At 33.7% G+C, this 16,673-nt stretch overlaps 1 protein-coding gene and 1 pseudogene across 1 annotated transcript in view; both read right to left on the bottom strand.

Moving 5' to 3' along the window:
• Positions 1-16,673, bottom strand: part of IL1RAPL2 (interleukin 1 receptor accessory protein like 2) — an 878,604-nt gene that overhangs the window by 588,123 nt on the left and 273,808 nt on the right. The window lies entirely within an intron of this gene.
• LOC127543290 (uncharacterized) lies at positions 15,187-15,328 on the bottom strand (annotated as a pseudogene).

Below are 16,673 nucleotides of genomic sequence, written 5' to 3'. Positions count from 1 at the left end.
AGGGAAGGGGAAAGGCATCTAGACAGTCTCTACTATGAATTAGACATTGTACAAAACAATTGTTGTAAATATTATTCCATTTGATCCACACAAAAACCCTGTGGAATTGGCTATCATTATCATCTCTAATTTATAACTGAGGGAAATGAGGCAGAAATAAAATGACATGTCCAATTTGAACATTCGTAAAGAATGATTTGTTCGTGGCTCTTATGTCACACATTAATGATCTGAGGCCATATTTGAACTCATGACCCATAGCTTTATGTACTAGTTAATCTAGAAATGTTATCATTCTTATTCATCTAATTGTAAGTCTCAGCTGCTTACTCCTCCACACCATGTGCTGGTCATATTTTGTAGTACCCCAAACTGCTGGATCCCTGTACCTTACACAAGGTTCTCCCCCACTTCCATCCCAAGACCAAGAGGTATATTTCTGAACCGATGAAGACAAACTTTTAGATGATAATAGAAGCTATTTGGCCAGAGTTCATGCTCGTTGAAGGGGACTGACCCTTTTCTTCATTCCATCTATTTGTACAGCTTCCCTCTCTATTGGGCTGTAATATATTCCTGTTTCCCCTTAAATCTGGGGCTTGAAGAACTTCAGACAGAGAAAGTCTTTAATGACTATTATTTTTATTGGGGGATGCCAGGCAATACTCTTGGGCCCTGATTGTGGGACCCAATGACACTTTGCATTTTGATTCTGTAGTCTCCCCCTCTTACTACCTCACATTTAATTACACGGCCCTCTTGCTACAATTTCCCCAATTTTGTTCTAACACAACTTCTCAGTTCTCTTCTTCCTTTGTTTCTTTCCCCATGTTCTCAATGATTAGTCTACCTCCACTGTGAGGTAGACTTTCACCTCAAAAGTTCTTCCCCTCACATATTTAGTCTTTTGATATGGAAACCTGAGCACACAGATCACTTCCATTTTCTCTCTTGAAATCACCTATTGTGTAATAAGAAAGTTCTTTGCCATATCTTTGTCATACTGTTGGGCCAAAATCATTTACACATTTTTGGAGGGCAAAGATTGTAATCTGTCTTTTAAAGTTGACCAATTTATCCCTAACATTCATCTTTCTGAATATTAACACTCCTAAAATGCCTTTATTTTCCTGTGCATTTATCGGAGGCAATATTTAACTGTTTCAGAGTGAACTTTATTTCTTCCAACTCGAAAGATTTCTCTCAGAAGAATCTCAGAATAACAACGACACTTTGAAACATTAACAATGGGAGAGTTTTGATAACTTTTGATATTGCAGAAAAAGTTGAAATAATCATAAGTGGGCTGTAATTTGTTTATAACTTGCTCTATGTTTCTCACACATGGCATGCTATATCCCATCTGCAGCCTTCTGCAATGGCTGTGCCCCAATCCTAGAAAACATTTGCTCCTTTCTTCAAACACAATATTCTCGTAAAACTTGGCTTACTTCCTCACTTTCAAGTACCCTGCTTCCCTAACTTCTATATATTTATTCAGTATTTTTGTCTTCATGTAATTGAATGGAAAATATTTATTAAGCTTCATATACTACTTTTTAAGGATCAACATACAGAAGTGAAGGCACTCATTAACCACAAGAAGCTTACCTTTTAACAATGAGAAAGAACACTACAAGGAGAATATGAGACTGGGTAAGTACATTCAGTTAAAACAGAAACATGCAAATTTTAGTAAGACTAAACAAAGCCATCTAATAGTAATGGCCCACTATAATGTAACATAATTTCTTTCTTTTTAAAATAAAAGCTTCCTATTTTCTTTTTTCTTTTTATTACAGCTTTTTTATTAACAAACATATGCATGGGTAATTTTTCAGCATTGATCCTTTCAAATTCTTCTGTTCCAACTTTTCCGTCCTTCCCTCCACCCCCTCCCCTAGATGGCAGGCAGTCCTAGACATGTTAAACATGTTAAAGTATATGTTAAATATAATATCTGTATATATATTTATACAGTTATCTTGCTGCACAAGAAAAATCAGATTTAGAAAGAAGGTATAATAACCTGAGAAGAAAAACAAAAATACAAGCAAACTATAACAGAAAGGCTAGAAATACTATGTTGTAGTTCACACTCATTTCCCAGTGTGCTTTCTCTGGGTGTAGCTGGTTCTGTTCATTACAGATCAATTGTAACTTTTCTGGATGTTCTCATTGTTGAAGAGAGCCATGTCCATCATAGTTGCAATGGTTCATGATTTTTAGTTCCATAATGGGTATGAAGGGAAGAGTTTACAAAAGGAAATGTGGTTACTGAGCCAGTGGAGGAGATAGCCAGAATGAAGATAAGGAAAGAAAGGATAATTGAAGCAACCTTTCCTGAAACAGTGGTCTGAGAGAGGAAGTCATCCTCTGACTGCTGAAAGACTGAAAGACTATCATCATAAAGCTGTCATCACTAAAGCTAAAAGACTGTCATCATAAAGAAAAAATTTACTTAATCTATGTACTGCTGGAAGGAAGAATCAGAATCTTGGAATGTAAGTTGCAAAGAGACAGATATAGAGTTAAAAAAAAAAACACTTGCTAATGGTGAGAGGTATCCAAAATTGTAACACAGAAGTGATGATGGAATTCCTCTTAATTCTGAGATTTCAGTGGATAGTAATCTTGATAAATGCAAAGAAACTCACTATCTAACAAAAACTGCTGGGATAACTGGCAGACATTTTGGCAGAAAATAGACCTAGAACAGCATTCACAATATATGACAAGGTCAAAATGGGTAGATGATATAAACATAAAGGTTGATAACATAAAAATATGAGAGGAGAATGTAATAGACTATATATATAAAATATTTGTATATGTATCACATATATAGGTGCTATATATATGGAAAAAGAAAGAATTTATGACCAAACAAGAAATAAAGAACATTACAGGATGTAAAATGGATAAATTTGGTAACATTAAATTAAAAGGGTTTTTTGGGCAAAAAATATGTCCAAATATATCCAAAATGAGAAGAAAAGCAGAAAAACAGGAGGGGAAATTTTTCCAAATTTTTTTCTAACAAAGGTTTCATTTCCTAAATAAAAAACTGAGTAAAATTTATAAAAATACAAGTAATTTCAAAAAAAGTCAAAAAATATGAACAGAGAGTTTCTAAATGAAGAAATCCAAGATCTAGATATACACCAAAAAATAAAAAAAGGTTCCAAATTACTACTGATTAGAAAAAGGCACATTTAAATAACTCTGAGGTATGACCTTATACCTATGAAATTCGTTAACATAACAGAAAAAGAACATGATAAATGTTGGAAGAAATGTGGGAAAATTGAGACACAAAAGCACTGTTGAAGTTTTGAACTAATTTAACCATTCTACAAAGCAATTTGAAACTATGTTCCAAAGGTTATACATACCCCTTGAGTCAACAATACCAGTGCTAGAGATCTTTATACCAAAAAGATATAAACAAAAGGAAAATGATCTGCATGGGCCAAAAAATTTAAAACGACTCTTTTTGCAATAGCAAAGAATTGAAAATTGAGGAAACCCTGATCAATGTGGAATTACTGAATACAGTATTGTGAAGGAATATTATTGTGCTACAAGAAATGATGAGCAGGATGGATTTTGAAAAAACCTGGAAACAGTTACATGAACTGATGCAAAGGGAAATAAGCAGATTCCCTAACACATTGCACTTAATAATGTCAATATTGTATGACACTGAAATATGAATGATTTATTCTCGGAAAAAAATGATACAATTCCAAAGGTCACATAATGAAAATGCCATACAACTACAGAAAAAAAAAAAACTGATAGAGTCTGAAGGGAGATTAAAGCACATGTTTTGTTTTACTTTATTTTTAAGAGTTTTTTTTTAGGGGTTTCTGTTTTCATTCAAAACAAGACTAATATGAAACAAGTTTTACATGAATTAAGATTGTTTACTTTTTCAATGGGAGGAGGGGAGAAGAGAAAAGACAGAGAAGTAAATTTGAAACTCAGTTTATAAAAATGAATGAAAAAAAATTTACACATAATTGGAAAAATATTCTTTAAAAAACTCTTCCAATGTCAACATACAAGAATACACTAGATAACTGCCTGTTAAGTACATTGCTAGTGGGAATTCTTTTCAGGCATGGGTTCTATTAGACAGCTGTTGACATCCCCCTAAGATGATATGTTCCTTTTGGATTTAACTTCCATTTAGTAGTACCTTTTTACATAGGAAAACAGGATAGAAAAGTTCAAAATGCAAAAATTGGAGAAGTACTGAAAAATTAAGAATGAAATATGCTTTATTTTTTATAATTTTTAAGAAATGTTTTATTTTCAAAATACATGAAAAGATAGTTTTCAACATTTACCCTTGCAAAACCTTGTGTTCCAAATTTTTCTCCTTCCCTTTCCCATATTCCCCTCCCCTAGACAGACAGTAATCCAATATATGTTAAACATGTGCAATTCTTCTAAACATAGTTCCACATTTATTATGCTGCACAAGAAAAATCAGATTGAAAAGGAAAAAAAAAGGTGAAAGAAAAAAAGAAGCAAGCAAATGACAACAAAAAAGTGAAAATACTGCATTGTGATCCATATTTCAGTCTTCCCAGTACTCTCTCTGGGTGCAGATGGCTCTCTCCATCCCAAGTCTATTGGAATTGGCCTGAATCATCTCACTGCTGAAAAGAGCCACGTCCATCATAGTTGATCATAATCTTATTGTTGCTGTGTATTATTCACTTCAATAAAATATGCTTTAAAATAATGGGAGAATCAAGTATTTGGTAAAGAGCTGGCCTTGGTGCAAGGAATTCATAGGTTTCACTACAATTTCTGATTCATACTGGCTGAATGACCAGAAACAGATTGTTGACCTTTTGTCTACCCAAGGAAACTCTGTAAAGCCAGAAATTATAAAACAGGTGCTAATCTATCAGTGGTGGTAAAATAAATAAAATCATAAAATGAAATCAAAAGTGGGAAACACTCTCCTGAAAAAAAAAACATAAAAAGTTTCAATTAAACTTTGTAGAAAATTACATATCCATTAATACACATATGTAAAATTCTTTACAAACTTTGAAGGCTATAAAATCTATTAGAATCAGTAGAAAAAAATTTATCATCTATTTTCTTATCTATTGTAGCCATTAGAAATGAGTAACTACTGCTTTTATCTATACCTGATTAAAAATAATGAATATAGAAAAAAATCCAGTTCCAAAATAAGAATTTAAATTAATTAGTGTGATCCATATTATAAAAACTTCCTGTCTAGGCAGCTCTGTAGGACATTCTCAATTCCCTAAAGTGAGACATTTCAGTCAACCTATTGGAGCACCCTTGTCTTAAAACTATGTGTAAATCAATTAATTGACTCAGAAAAATCTTTGAAGCTTATTTTAGCAAGTTAGGAATTATTTTTAAATTCATCATTCTTAGGAAAGGAAATTATATGGCAAATATTCTTCAGAACCAAATATCATAAGATCTATGAAATGAAAAGGACCTCTGAGATCATTCAGCCCAAGCCTTTCTACCTGATTAATTATGGAATTATATTCATATAGTAGTCCCTAATCCCTCTTCAAGCAATTGCCTGGTTAATGTACACTTACTTTGAGTTCACATTCTTTCATTCCACACACAGTGCTGCTATATTATAATGAATGTGGGGCCTTTGTTTCTTTTACTGGCTTCTCTACGTTATAAGACCAGTTCACTAAATTAAAGGGTATGGCTGGGTTATTCTTTTTTTCTTTCGTATTTCCATATGATATCCATAACTGTTGGTCTATTTCAAAGATTCATCAAGAGTACATCATCTACCTATCTTCACATAAAAACCCCCTACCTCAACACTAATTATTACAATCTGTTATATGTCCCAGTTTCCATAGTGATAGTTGAATTCTCAGAGAGGTTGTAAATTACAATTTCTCTTAATATTAGTTACTTTGAACAAGTTTTTGAACAGTTATTTATGGTTAATTCTGTTGAAAAATTTTCATAACTTTTAATAATGTCTTGAATGGCTGTGAAGGCCATACACTTAAGTCAATTTTCTAAACAGGTTGTGGATATATCAAACTTATGTAAGGGATTGATGAATAGAATACATTTCTTACTAGACATTTTTTTCTCTTCTTCCTTCTACATTATACCTTTTAATTGTGTGAAACTAAATTTGTCCATTTTGTCTTCTAGAATTTCCTCCTTATGTTTTGAATTACAATAGATACCATCTGGCTATGATGAAAAAAATTCCATACCTAAACATCCCTAAAGGAATTACCTCACAATTCTCCTCACTCAACCATTGCCAATGATAATAATAACATTTATCTTTCCATTGCTTAAGAAGTCTTTCTTTTATTTTTCAATTATTTTTCAATCTTATCTGATTCTTGGCGATCCAATTTGGGGTTTTTGTAGTAAATATACTAAAGGAGTTTTACCATTTCTTTTTCCAGATCATTTTACATATGAAGAAACAGAGGTAAATAGGGTTAGCTGACTTTTCTAGCATGGTACAACTAGAAAATGTCTGAGAACAGATTGGAACACAGAAAATCAAGTCTTCCTAACTCCAGAGCAAGCATGCTATCAACTATTCCATCTATGTGTATCATCACAAAAATCATAATAACAATAATAATCTCTCTCTGTCCATTTCCCAAGAATTCTCTTTTTGAACATAACTATATAAAAACATCTCGTAATTTATTCCAATTGCTCTATGATGCAAAGCATTAGATTTTTATCCCATATCCATTTCGAGCCTATAGTGTATGAGTCTAACTTGCCGCTCCAGTATGGATAAGAAATCAATCAGTTAACAAAGAGTTATTAAGTGTTTACTATATGGAAGGATCTATGCTAGTTACCCCTGCTCACAAAGATTTATATTCTAATGTAGAAAGTAGGTACAAATACAAATATGTAAAGACAACTGAAAAATAAATACGGAGAAGTGATACTAGCAATGAAGAGGAACAGGAAAGTTCCCGTGTTTAAGATGTTACCTGACCTGCTTCTTCAAAGATGAAATAGATTCAATAAGGTCTAAGCCACGGTCAATGCAAAGTTATGGAATAGGAGGTACAATGTCTTTTGTGAGGAACAAAGTAAGGTCACTTTCCATGGATTACAAAATGAAAAAGGAGAACGATTCAGTAAAGATGTGTAAAGATATGAAGGGATTTAGATAATATTTTATATTTTATCCTAGAAGCAATAGGGAACCACAAAAGTTCATTGAGTAAAAAAGTAGCATGATCAGATCTGTGATTAGAAATAAGTCACACTGCTGGAAATATGTAAGATAAAATGAAAAGAGAAGATACTGAAGTTAAATAGATCAACTATAAAGCATGTTATTTCATGCTATTCCACTTCAAATATTCAAATTTACAGAAAAATAACAAATGTTTTTTTTTCCAACTTAAAACATCATCTTCTCCCATGCTTTTGCAAAAGGCACCCACCAAGTCTGCCTGAGGCATCTCCACTTCTTAAAATAATTATGCCTTTTTGGGGCTTAATTTAAGTTCCAAAAACCTATTTGACTGCAGAAAATTATGTCTCAAGGGTTTAAAGAAGTCACCAGAGTTTACTAAAGGTCCAACAGTTAAAACTAGATTAGAATCTGCTTGCTATTCACAATGCCCCGAATTTTAAGTAGTTTCCTTTTCATAAAATTACCATGAATTTACTTATCTGTGTACTTATGTATTTCACAGAAAACATATAAGATTTTAATATTAAGGAGAATTTCATTGTTATCTACATAGATCCATTATCTTAAAAATCTTATGCACATAAGACTTTTCTTGGATACAATTGGAGTGAGGTACAATATGCTACTTAATCTTAATCTTTGACATCTAAAGAAATCATATCAAGACAAGGCATAAAAATTTCATTCCTGATTAATTCACAAAAACAATGGCCACACAGAGAGTGAGTCTCCCATTTCACTATGTACAAATGCACACCCATGCTTGAACCAAATAAGCAGGCAATGAAGTATCTAAATTTCTGGGTCTGATTAGGAAGACTCATCTTCCTGAGTGGCCTCAAACACATCCAATCTATGGGAACCTGAAAAACTCATTTAATCCTGTTCACTTCAATTTCTTCATCTTCAAAATGAGCTGGAAAAGGAAATGGAAAATGATTACAGGATCTTTCGAAATAAAACAAAATAAAACTCCAAACAAGGTCATGAAGAGTTGGATACAATTGAAATAACTTAACAAAAGAGTTTGGGTGAGCCCATCCTCTCTCCATATAAACACATCAGAACATAAAAGCAATAATCCAGAATAATTTCTTCCAAGAAGAATACATTTCATCATTCCCATACTGCTTCTCTCTTAAGACCAAGTTCTACTTTCTACCAAGATGGGAAGTCTAACATTTGGTACTTCAGCTAACCTCTTCACTGCCATATGGAGCCAGCTGGTGATGACTGTCAAGTAACATCATAAGTAACAGGTGATGGAAATATGCTGACTCATTTAGATGATAATGAGAGAAATTAGTTAAGGCACATGTCCCTGTAAGAAATATTTCCATACTATACCAAATGGCTAATAGTCAAGATAAAATAATAAAAACCCGAAGTGAGAAAACTGGCTAATTATTCATACCAGGAGACTGTCCTTAAACTTTCTGTCTTTCTAGTAGGCACTTGTGCTAACAAAAATAAAATAAGTTCTTTAGCAAAAAATTCCTGAAATGCTATTTTAAAAAATCTGGCTTAAATTCTTCATAATAAAGAGAAATTATGACATGCCATATATGAAAGAATATTAACTGATTGGCAAGCATTTTTAAATATACTGTAGAGGTATTTGCTTCATTTTTTCAATCCTAAAACTTAAGAAAATGAATCCATATGTAAATAAATACAGAAATATAGGCAAAGAAATTAAATAAAAAGCAGTCTTGGGAGGGTGAGACACTGGCAGTTATAAAAAGCAGGAAAGGTTTCATCCAAAAAATAGAGCTTGAACTATGACTCAAATGAAGGCAGTAACTCTATAAAGTGAAGAGAAAGAGGGAATGTATTCTAGGCATGGGAAAACAGTCAACACAAATGCAAGGAGATGCAAGATGGAATGAGAACATGATAGAAGAATATTTTGCCTTGATCACAGAGTATATGAGGAGAATTAATGGCCAATGAGTCTGCAAAGGTAGGTTGTATAAAGAAAAACTTATGTACAACATTAAACATTAAATAGTATAGTTTATATTTCATCCAAGATCCAACAGGGAGCCACCAGGTATAGCTGAGCAGGACAGTCACATGATCAGATCTACATGTCACAGAAATCATTTTAGCAGTGGTGTTGAGGATGACCTGGAGCAAGATACTTGAGCCAACAATTGAGAGGATGATAAGGTAGCTGAAAAATGTTCAGAGCCTCCATAAAGGTGGTAACTGTTATTTTTCTCATCATAAGCATCTCTTTCAATTGAATCCTTCTGTCTATTCACAAACAATGACAAGTCATTGGAAATGTAGAATGAAAAAGAGTTGGAAATCAAGGTATATCCTAAGATTAGAAAGCGAGTTAGAAAGTTAGAAAGGTTGGTGGTCACTTAGGCAGAGTTAGGGAAGTTTATGAAAGAGAGGGATTTGGCTGGAAAAGATAATGGGCTTGATGTTGAACTTTTTGAATGTGATATGTCCAAGAGGTTTTATAAAATAAAGGTTCAGTGAGAGAAATATATATCAATCTGGCAGTCATCTACATAAATATGATAGCTACACAAACAGAATCTAATAAGTTTACCAAATGAAGGAGTATAGTGAAAAAAGGATTTGGAATAGAGTCTTAGAGAATATTCACAGTGTAAGCCATTAGATAACCCATGAACCAAAACTGGAAAGAAAGATATGGGCAGAGACAAAAGAACACAACCAGAAAAGTATCAGGAAGACCCAGAGAGGGTACTTAGAAAGAGGGAGAGATCAAGAGTATACACGTATACATGTGTATACAGAATACACGTGTAGAAGGAGCCAGACTGAGAAAAGATCATTAGATTTCACAATGCTAAGTTTCAAGAAAGTAGTTCCACTTAGGGTTGAAGAAATTATAACTATAAAGGGCTGAGGAATTAAGAAGAGGAAGTATAGTAAATTATAAATGGCAGAACTCTTGGAGAAGTGTACTTAAGGCTCAGTATGATTGATTTAATTCAAAATAAAGTGTTAACTGCATGGAATTGATAAGACAATGGTTATCTTGTTTATCATGTGAGTTCTCTAGTTCAGTATGATTGCCCTAGTGATATAATGATTGGCTTATACTCAGGATGCCGTAATGATGTAATTGTAATAGAGCATATAAACTGGGACAAACTCGGCCAGAGACAGACTCCGAGAAGACAGAGGATTGGAGGCCGGAGCTCAAGCTCTCAGACTCAGGGAGAGACAGTCCATCTCCCACCATCGTGGTAGTGGCTTGTCCTCCTGCTTCCCCCACTGAGACCAAGGCCCACCTGAAATACCTCCAGAAAGCTAGCTGAGGCCCAGACAAGGAGACAAACTATGAAGGAGACAATAAAGAATTTGGACTTTATCTCTGGCTATTCTCATGGTGATTACTCAGCTGAAACAAAGGTTGGTCCAAAGATCTCCAGAAAGCTAACAAGAACATTACAGTTAGCAAACAAAAAAAACTTTTTGAATGAGAAAAAACTTGAAAGGATAAAAAACTTTAATGATTTGTTTTAAAGTTTAAGTTAATGGATGTTTAAACCTAATAGAAGAATCTATTCCTTGGGAGATATTGATGATGGTGGGGATTGTAAAGTGTCTTTTCCTGAAAAAATATGCAGGAGCCAGTGTCATAAGTCCTAGCTTTCCTCAAATCTCAAATAATGGACAATATCCTAGAGAAAGAGTTCCCTTATTCCCACTGTTTAAAATGATCCCAGTCTCCTTATATACATATTTCAATAGCTAATTTTATACTTAATTGCCCAATAGAATATAATCTTTGTTTTTTTTATTTCTCATAGTTAACATAATACATTTCACATAGTAAGCAATGTTAGAATCAATTGAATTAGTAGGACAACCTTTAAGGAGGAAAATGAGAGGGATGGAGCCACATCTATGAAAACAACTATAAACTCAGAGTTGGACAAATGCTTCCTGCAGATGTTGTTTTAGAATTTGGATTAGGGTTGGCTACAAAGAAAATGCTCATGATGTGGAAAACAAAGAATGTGAATGTAATCGCTACTTTTAAATGGCTTTGCTTGTATTACTAACTTAGACTATCAAATTCTGTATTCTAATAGACTCATCACCTTTCTGCAATCTTCTGAAAGGAGTCAAGGAAAAATTCTTGAAGAAATGACTAAGCCTCACAGGATGCATATACTATTTGAAACTAGATCATCAGGATATCTAAAATATTCTTTGGGTCATTTCAATGTGATAGTGACTCTTTTCTACCCTGAGGTTACCATTTCCTGTGCTTAAAGAGGCACTGATAAGTCATTTTCTGGCACTGGGAAATATTTTGCCCAAAGGAACGCAGAGACTATAGTCATTTTGTCTGTTTAGTCACCAAGGCTCATTTCCCAAATGAGAGCCACTTACTCTACCAAAATGTGAGGGGTAGTAAATCAAGAGCAGAAAAGGATGGTCAGTAGACCAAAAGAATGAATGACCATTGACAAGCATTACAATGAGATCATTACTCACAAAGAGTCTCTGTGCCAAACAAAAAGATCGTGGTAGAAACACAGGGCCAACAAGATAAGCATTGCCTATATGTATTTTGTACCATGGCTTTAAATATCCCTCACTGCTACTTCCAATTCCCTAGAGCAGTTAGTAAGACAAATGTTAAGGACATGTGCTTAGGGACTAAAACAAAATTAGGACTATTCCAAAGTAAATCAGACAAATGACCTCCAAAAAACTTCAGAAGGATGTACATGAAGCTCCAAAGAAAACTGAGTATAATCAAAATACTGAAGAAAAAGATCAAGTCTAAAGCAACGAAAACAACAAAAAATTTGGCCAGTTTGCTAGTCTCTATACAATCCAATTAGTAGATATAAAAAGGCATTCCTGCACTCAGACTATCCTTTTATTTATTATAGCCAATTTTCATAGAAATGTGGGAGTGGATCACTTCGATGTACCTAAACCAGAGATGTCAAACCCATGCCCTCTAGATAATATACAACCAAGTGTAGCAATGACAGATTAAAATGTAATTGGGTAGTATATAACAAGATGAGTAAAAGCCCATAATATTTAGATAGCATTAAATTTTAAAATTTAGATAATATGCTCTCTGCAAAAATCCTTGCATACAAATGGCTCCATTCTTATGGCATTATGTCTCACAGAATCATCATACCAAAATATTTTCAGTCATCCATTAAATGATGAATGCCCTTTTCTCCATCCTTTACACTGTAAATTTTTTCCTAATTCAACCCTTTTAGTTTCTTCTTCAATATCTGGAAGTTTGGTTTGTCAAAGGATATACCCTGCAGTATTAGATGATACCTTGTCAAGGTGGAAAAGCTTCCAAAGCTCAATGAAACTATAAAGAATTCCATGAACCTAAGTGGCACTGTGGGGATAAAATGCTGGGCCTGATGTCAAGACTCATCTTCCTAAATTCAAATCTACCCTGAGATATTAACTAGCTCTGTGACTCTGAGCAAGTCACCTAATCCCATTTACCACAGTTTCCTTATCTGTAAAATGAGCTGTAAAAGAAAATGGCAAATAAATCAAGTATCTCTGCCAAAAAAAGTCCAAAATATGGTCATGAAATGTCAGACACACCTCAATATGAACAACATTCTGTACAAGATAGACAGATCATGATGGAAAATGATAACAAAAGGTAATTCGATAGAAATGGGAATGGACAAACCATTTTCTTCTTTTTTCTCATTTCTTTTCTTTCTGATCTGATTTTTCATATACAGCATGATAAATGTAGAAATATAAATATATATATATATATATATATATGTGTATATATATATAGATAGATAGATAGATAGATAGATAGATAGATAGAAAATGGCACATGTTTAACATATATTGGATTGTTTACTGTCTAGGAAAGGGGGGAAGGGAATGAGAAAAAATTGGAATACAAGGTTTTATAAGGGTGAATGTTGAAAAATTTCTTTGTGTGTAATTTGAAAATACTGTTAAAAAATAAAATAAAAACGAAAATGCCATAGTTCACTACTTAGAAATACTTTGAAATAAAAAGAAGGTTAGAAGGGTCAAGCTTGCTACAGTCCTCAGGATCATAAAGAATTGGATTTGACTGAATAATAATTCCCATCAGGGTATTATTCTTTTCCTTATCCACATATTTCCTAACTGATTTTATTAAATTTCTGCAACAAAGCACAATTTATGTTTATAAGATTATGTTTATATGAAAAGGGATTCCTGTGATGCTAATTCTCCATACCCCTTTCTCCTTGAGAACTCTTTTGTACATATCCTCAATATGAGAAATATCAAGTTGTTTCTACTCCTTTCCTTTCTTCTACTCTAGAGTATCCCCATCACTCTCCTCTTGTTCCATTTTAATATCCTCAAAACCAATCTACAGGCAGAGTATCTATTCATTGTTGGGATTTTTTCCTTATATCACTACTTAAATATCTTTTGTATATATTTCTATTCTGAAGACAGTCCTTAAAGATAGGTTTGCTTGCCCTTGTTGGCTTTTCTGATGGACCCTTTTCTGAATGCCCACAAACTACTGGTTGATTTATTCTATACTTCTAGAGCGACAAGACCTGATTGCTGTGGTTTCTTATTGGATTTTGTAGTCATGACTCAGTCAATAAACATTTAATAAACAATAAATAAGCTTAAGGCTTTATGCTAAGTGCTGGAGATATAATGCAAGATAAAAAATATTCCCTGCCAGAGAAAACCTCATAATATAATAAGAGATACGATATGTTACACTGTATGTAAACTCAACATATAAATATGCTACTATGTACAAAGAAATTATATACAAGTTAAACTGGAAATACTCAATTGGCAAAAAGAAAATGAAGTAGTATTAAAGGGAGTAGGGAAAAGTGTTATTTTAGAAAATAGAACTTTAACATTATTCAGCCCTTATGTGAATAAGTAATACAGCAATACAGCAATCTTGTTAGGGATTCCCTCAGGGACTCTAGAAACAGGTGCCTGAATTGGTCCCAAGAACAACTGCAAAATTTGCTTTCCTTTTTGTGAATCATAATTGCCAGATATAAAAAGATAGGGATAAGCTATGGAATTCTTTCTAAGCACAACACTCCTGATTTTCAGAACATGACTAATCATTAAAGACGAAACACAGTCAATAAAATGCTTTATTTCCACTGAGTGGTAATGGTAAAAACTACAAACCTCCATTTTAAAAATAAAGATTGAAAGAATTTAACCTTGCTGACATTGTTGGATGAATTTGAGAAGACAGTGATCTGGTGTGTGAACCTGTATTGTTTCTTTTTCTTTTCTTTCACAGGAAAAAAAGAAAGTTCGTAGAACATGTGTGGATATTTTTTAAATGAATTATAATTTTGATTTTAAAGAAGGCTGCCAAGTAATCAATTAGTAAGGACTTAATCACTCACTGAGATCCAGGTGTTGTTCTTTTTCATTCATTATTGAAGACGACCAAAGACATTTCATCAGATTCTTTTCAAAAGAAAAACAAAAAGAAGGATAAGTGATACTGGTCTTGAACAAAAGTGCATGGCGTTAGCATTTTCCGAAATTAACCGGATCTTGAGGACTTCACACTCCCTGCTTCATTTGCCTTCCTGGCCTTCCTGGCAACGTGGAACAGATTTTTCTTATCCCAATGCCCAAGCCAAGGGGAACTGTTCACCTACTTTGGGAAAGCACCACCACCCCTAGTTCATCTGGAGGATTGAGATCCATTGGCTTCCCTCCATCTGGTTTAGTCCATGTACTCAGATGATTCTGCCAGGTTGTGGCTACAATGCATGCTATATCTTCCTGGAGGTACAGCAGACAGTTGAGTGCCAAGTAGGGACTAAAAGTAGATGAGAGGCTGGGAAACAGGCTTAGCATACCTGAAACCAAAGGTCTGCTCTGAACACCCCATACATGTCAGGTTCATGGCATTAGTAATATGAAGAAAAAAATTAAGCATTTCCTACTATGAAAAATGGAATAATCCCATTGGGGGAAAACATGTATATAAATAAGGATATACATAACATCTATAAATTAAATACATGATAGTTTGTACTACACTTGATCTTAGCCAAAAGGCCGAGAAGCGATATACATGATAGTTTGTAAATTGTATTTGCAGGGAAAGATCAGAAAGAGGCTCACACTGAAAATAAATTGTCAACTATACCCTGAAGGATGCTAAGGATTCTAAGAGAGGGAAGAAAGAGAACATGCATATGCAAACTCACTATGATGGGATGCAAAAAATATGAATAACAATAAGGACATTTGGGACGGGGTGGGCAGACAACAAGCATTTATTTTTTTAAAAAAAGTTATATTCCAAGAACTGTACTTTGCATTTTGGAAATATATAAGAACAAGGAGTAGCTTTAAAACTTACAAAATATCAGAGATTAAAGGATCTTCAAAATATCAATAACAGCTAGCACTTATAAAAAATGTAATGGCTGAAAAAGTATCTTAAAATATATCAACGAATCCTGATAACCCAGTCATCTATATTCAGAGACAAAGTGGCATTATGGGTCTTGCCCAATGACACAAAGCTTGGCTTGATTTGAATTCATATCTCTCCAAAGCCATTCCCATTAGTCTAATCACCTGTGTCACATAACTTCTATATATTAAAACATATGACAATAAGCATTTATTTTTAAAAAGCAATTATGTTCCAAGAATTATACTTAGCATTTTGGAAACATATCAGAACAAGGAGTGGCTTTAAAATTCATAAAACATTGGAGAGTAAAGGACCCTCAGAATATCAATAAGAGCTACCACTTATAAAAAGTGTTATGGCTAAAAAGGTATCTTAAAATATATCACTAAATCCCGATAACCCAATCATCCTTGTTTGGAGGCAAAGTGACATTATGGGTCTTGCCCAGGGTCATACAGCTTGGTATGATTTGAATTCACATCTTTCCAAAGCTAGTCCCATCAATGTAATCACTGTGTCACATAACTTCTATATGTTAAAGTATGCAACAGGGTATAACATGTAACTTACCTGGGGAGTTACATTGCAATCAAGTTGTAAAGTTCTTTAAAAGCCCTTCGAGGTTCTAAAGTGATTTTTGCCAAGAGCAATGCATCAGCTAAATATTGGGGTTGGGATTTAAATGCAAGTTATTGGCACTCCAAAGTCCAATGCCATATTCATGCTGGCTCGTGTCTTTGATTTTTTTCTGTGGAGTTAGGTATTCCTTATGTACAAAGACATGTGGGAGATGCCATAAATTACACACATCATATGTTTCTCCATTGCCCTCTGTTCACATTCAATTCTTTAGAGACTTCTATGTTCCACGACTCCCAACCATATGTATGTGCTGGAGGGGACGCAAGACATACTTCTCAAAAAAACCCACATTGTTGTACATTCTGTCACTAGGCAATCTGTTTGTTTAAGTCAAATTCAAAACTAGAT

Source organism: Antechinus flavipes, chromosome X, assembly GCF_016432865.1.
Source record: "Antechinus flavipes isolate AdamAnt ecotype Samford, QLD, Australia chromosome X, AdamAnt_v2, whole genome shotgun sequence".
Classification (NCBI taxonomy): Eukaryota; Metazoa; Chordata; class Mammalia; order Dasyuromorphia; family Dasyuridae; genus Antechinus; species Antechinus flavipes.
The sequence above is the reverse complement of the archived record's forward strand: the minus strand, read 5'-3'. Positions and strand labels throughout refer to the sequence as shown.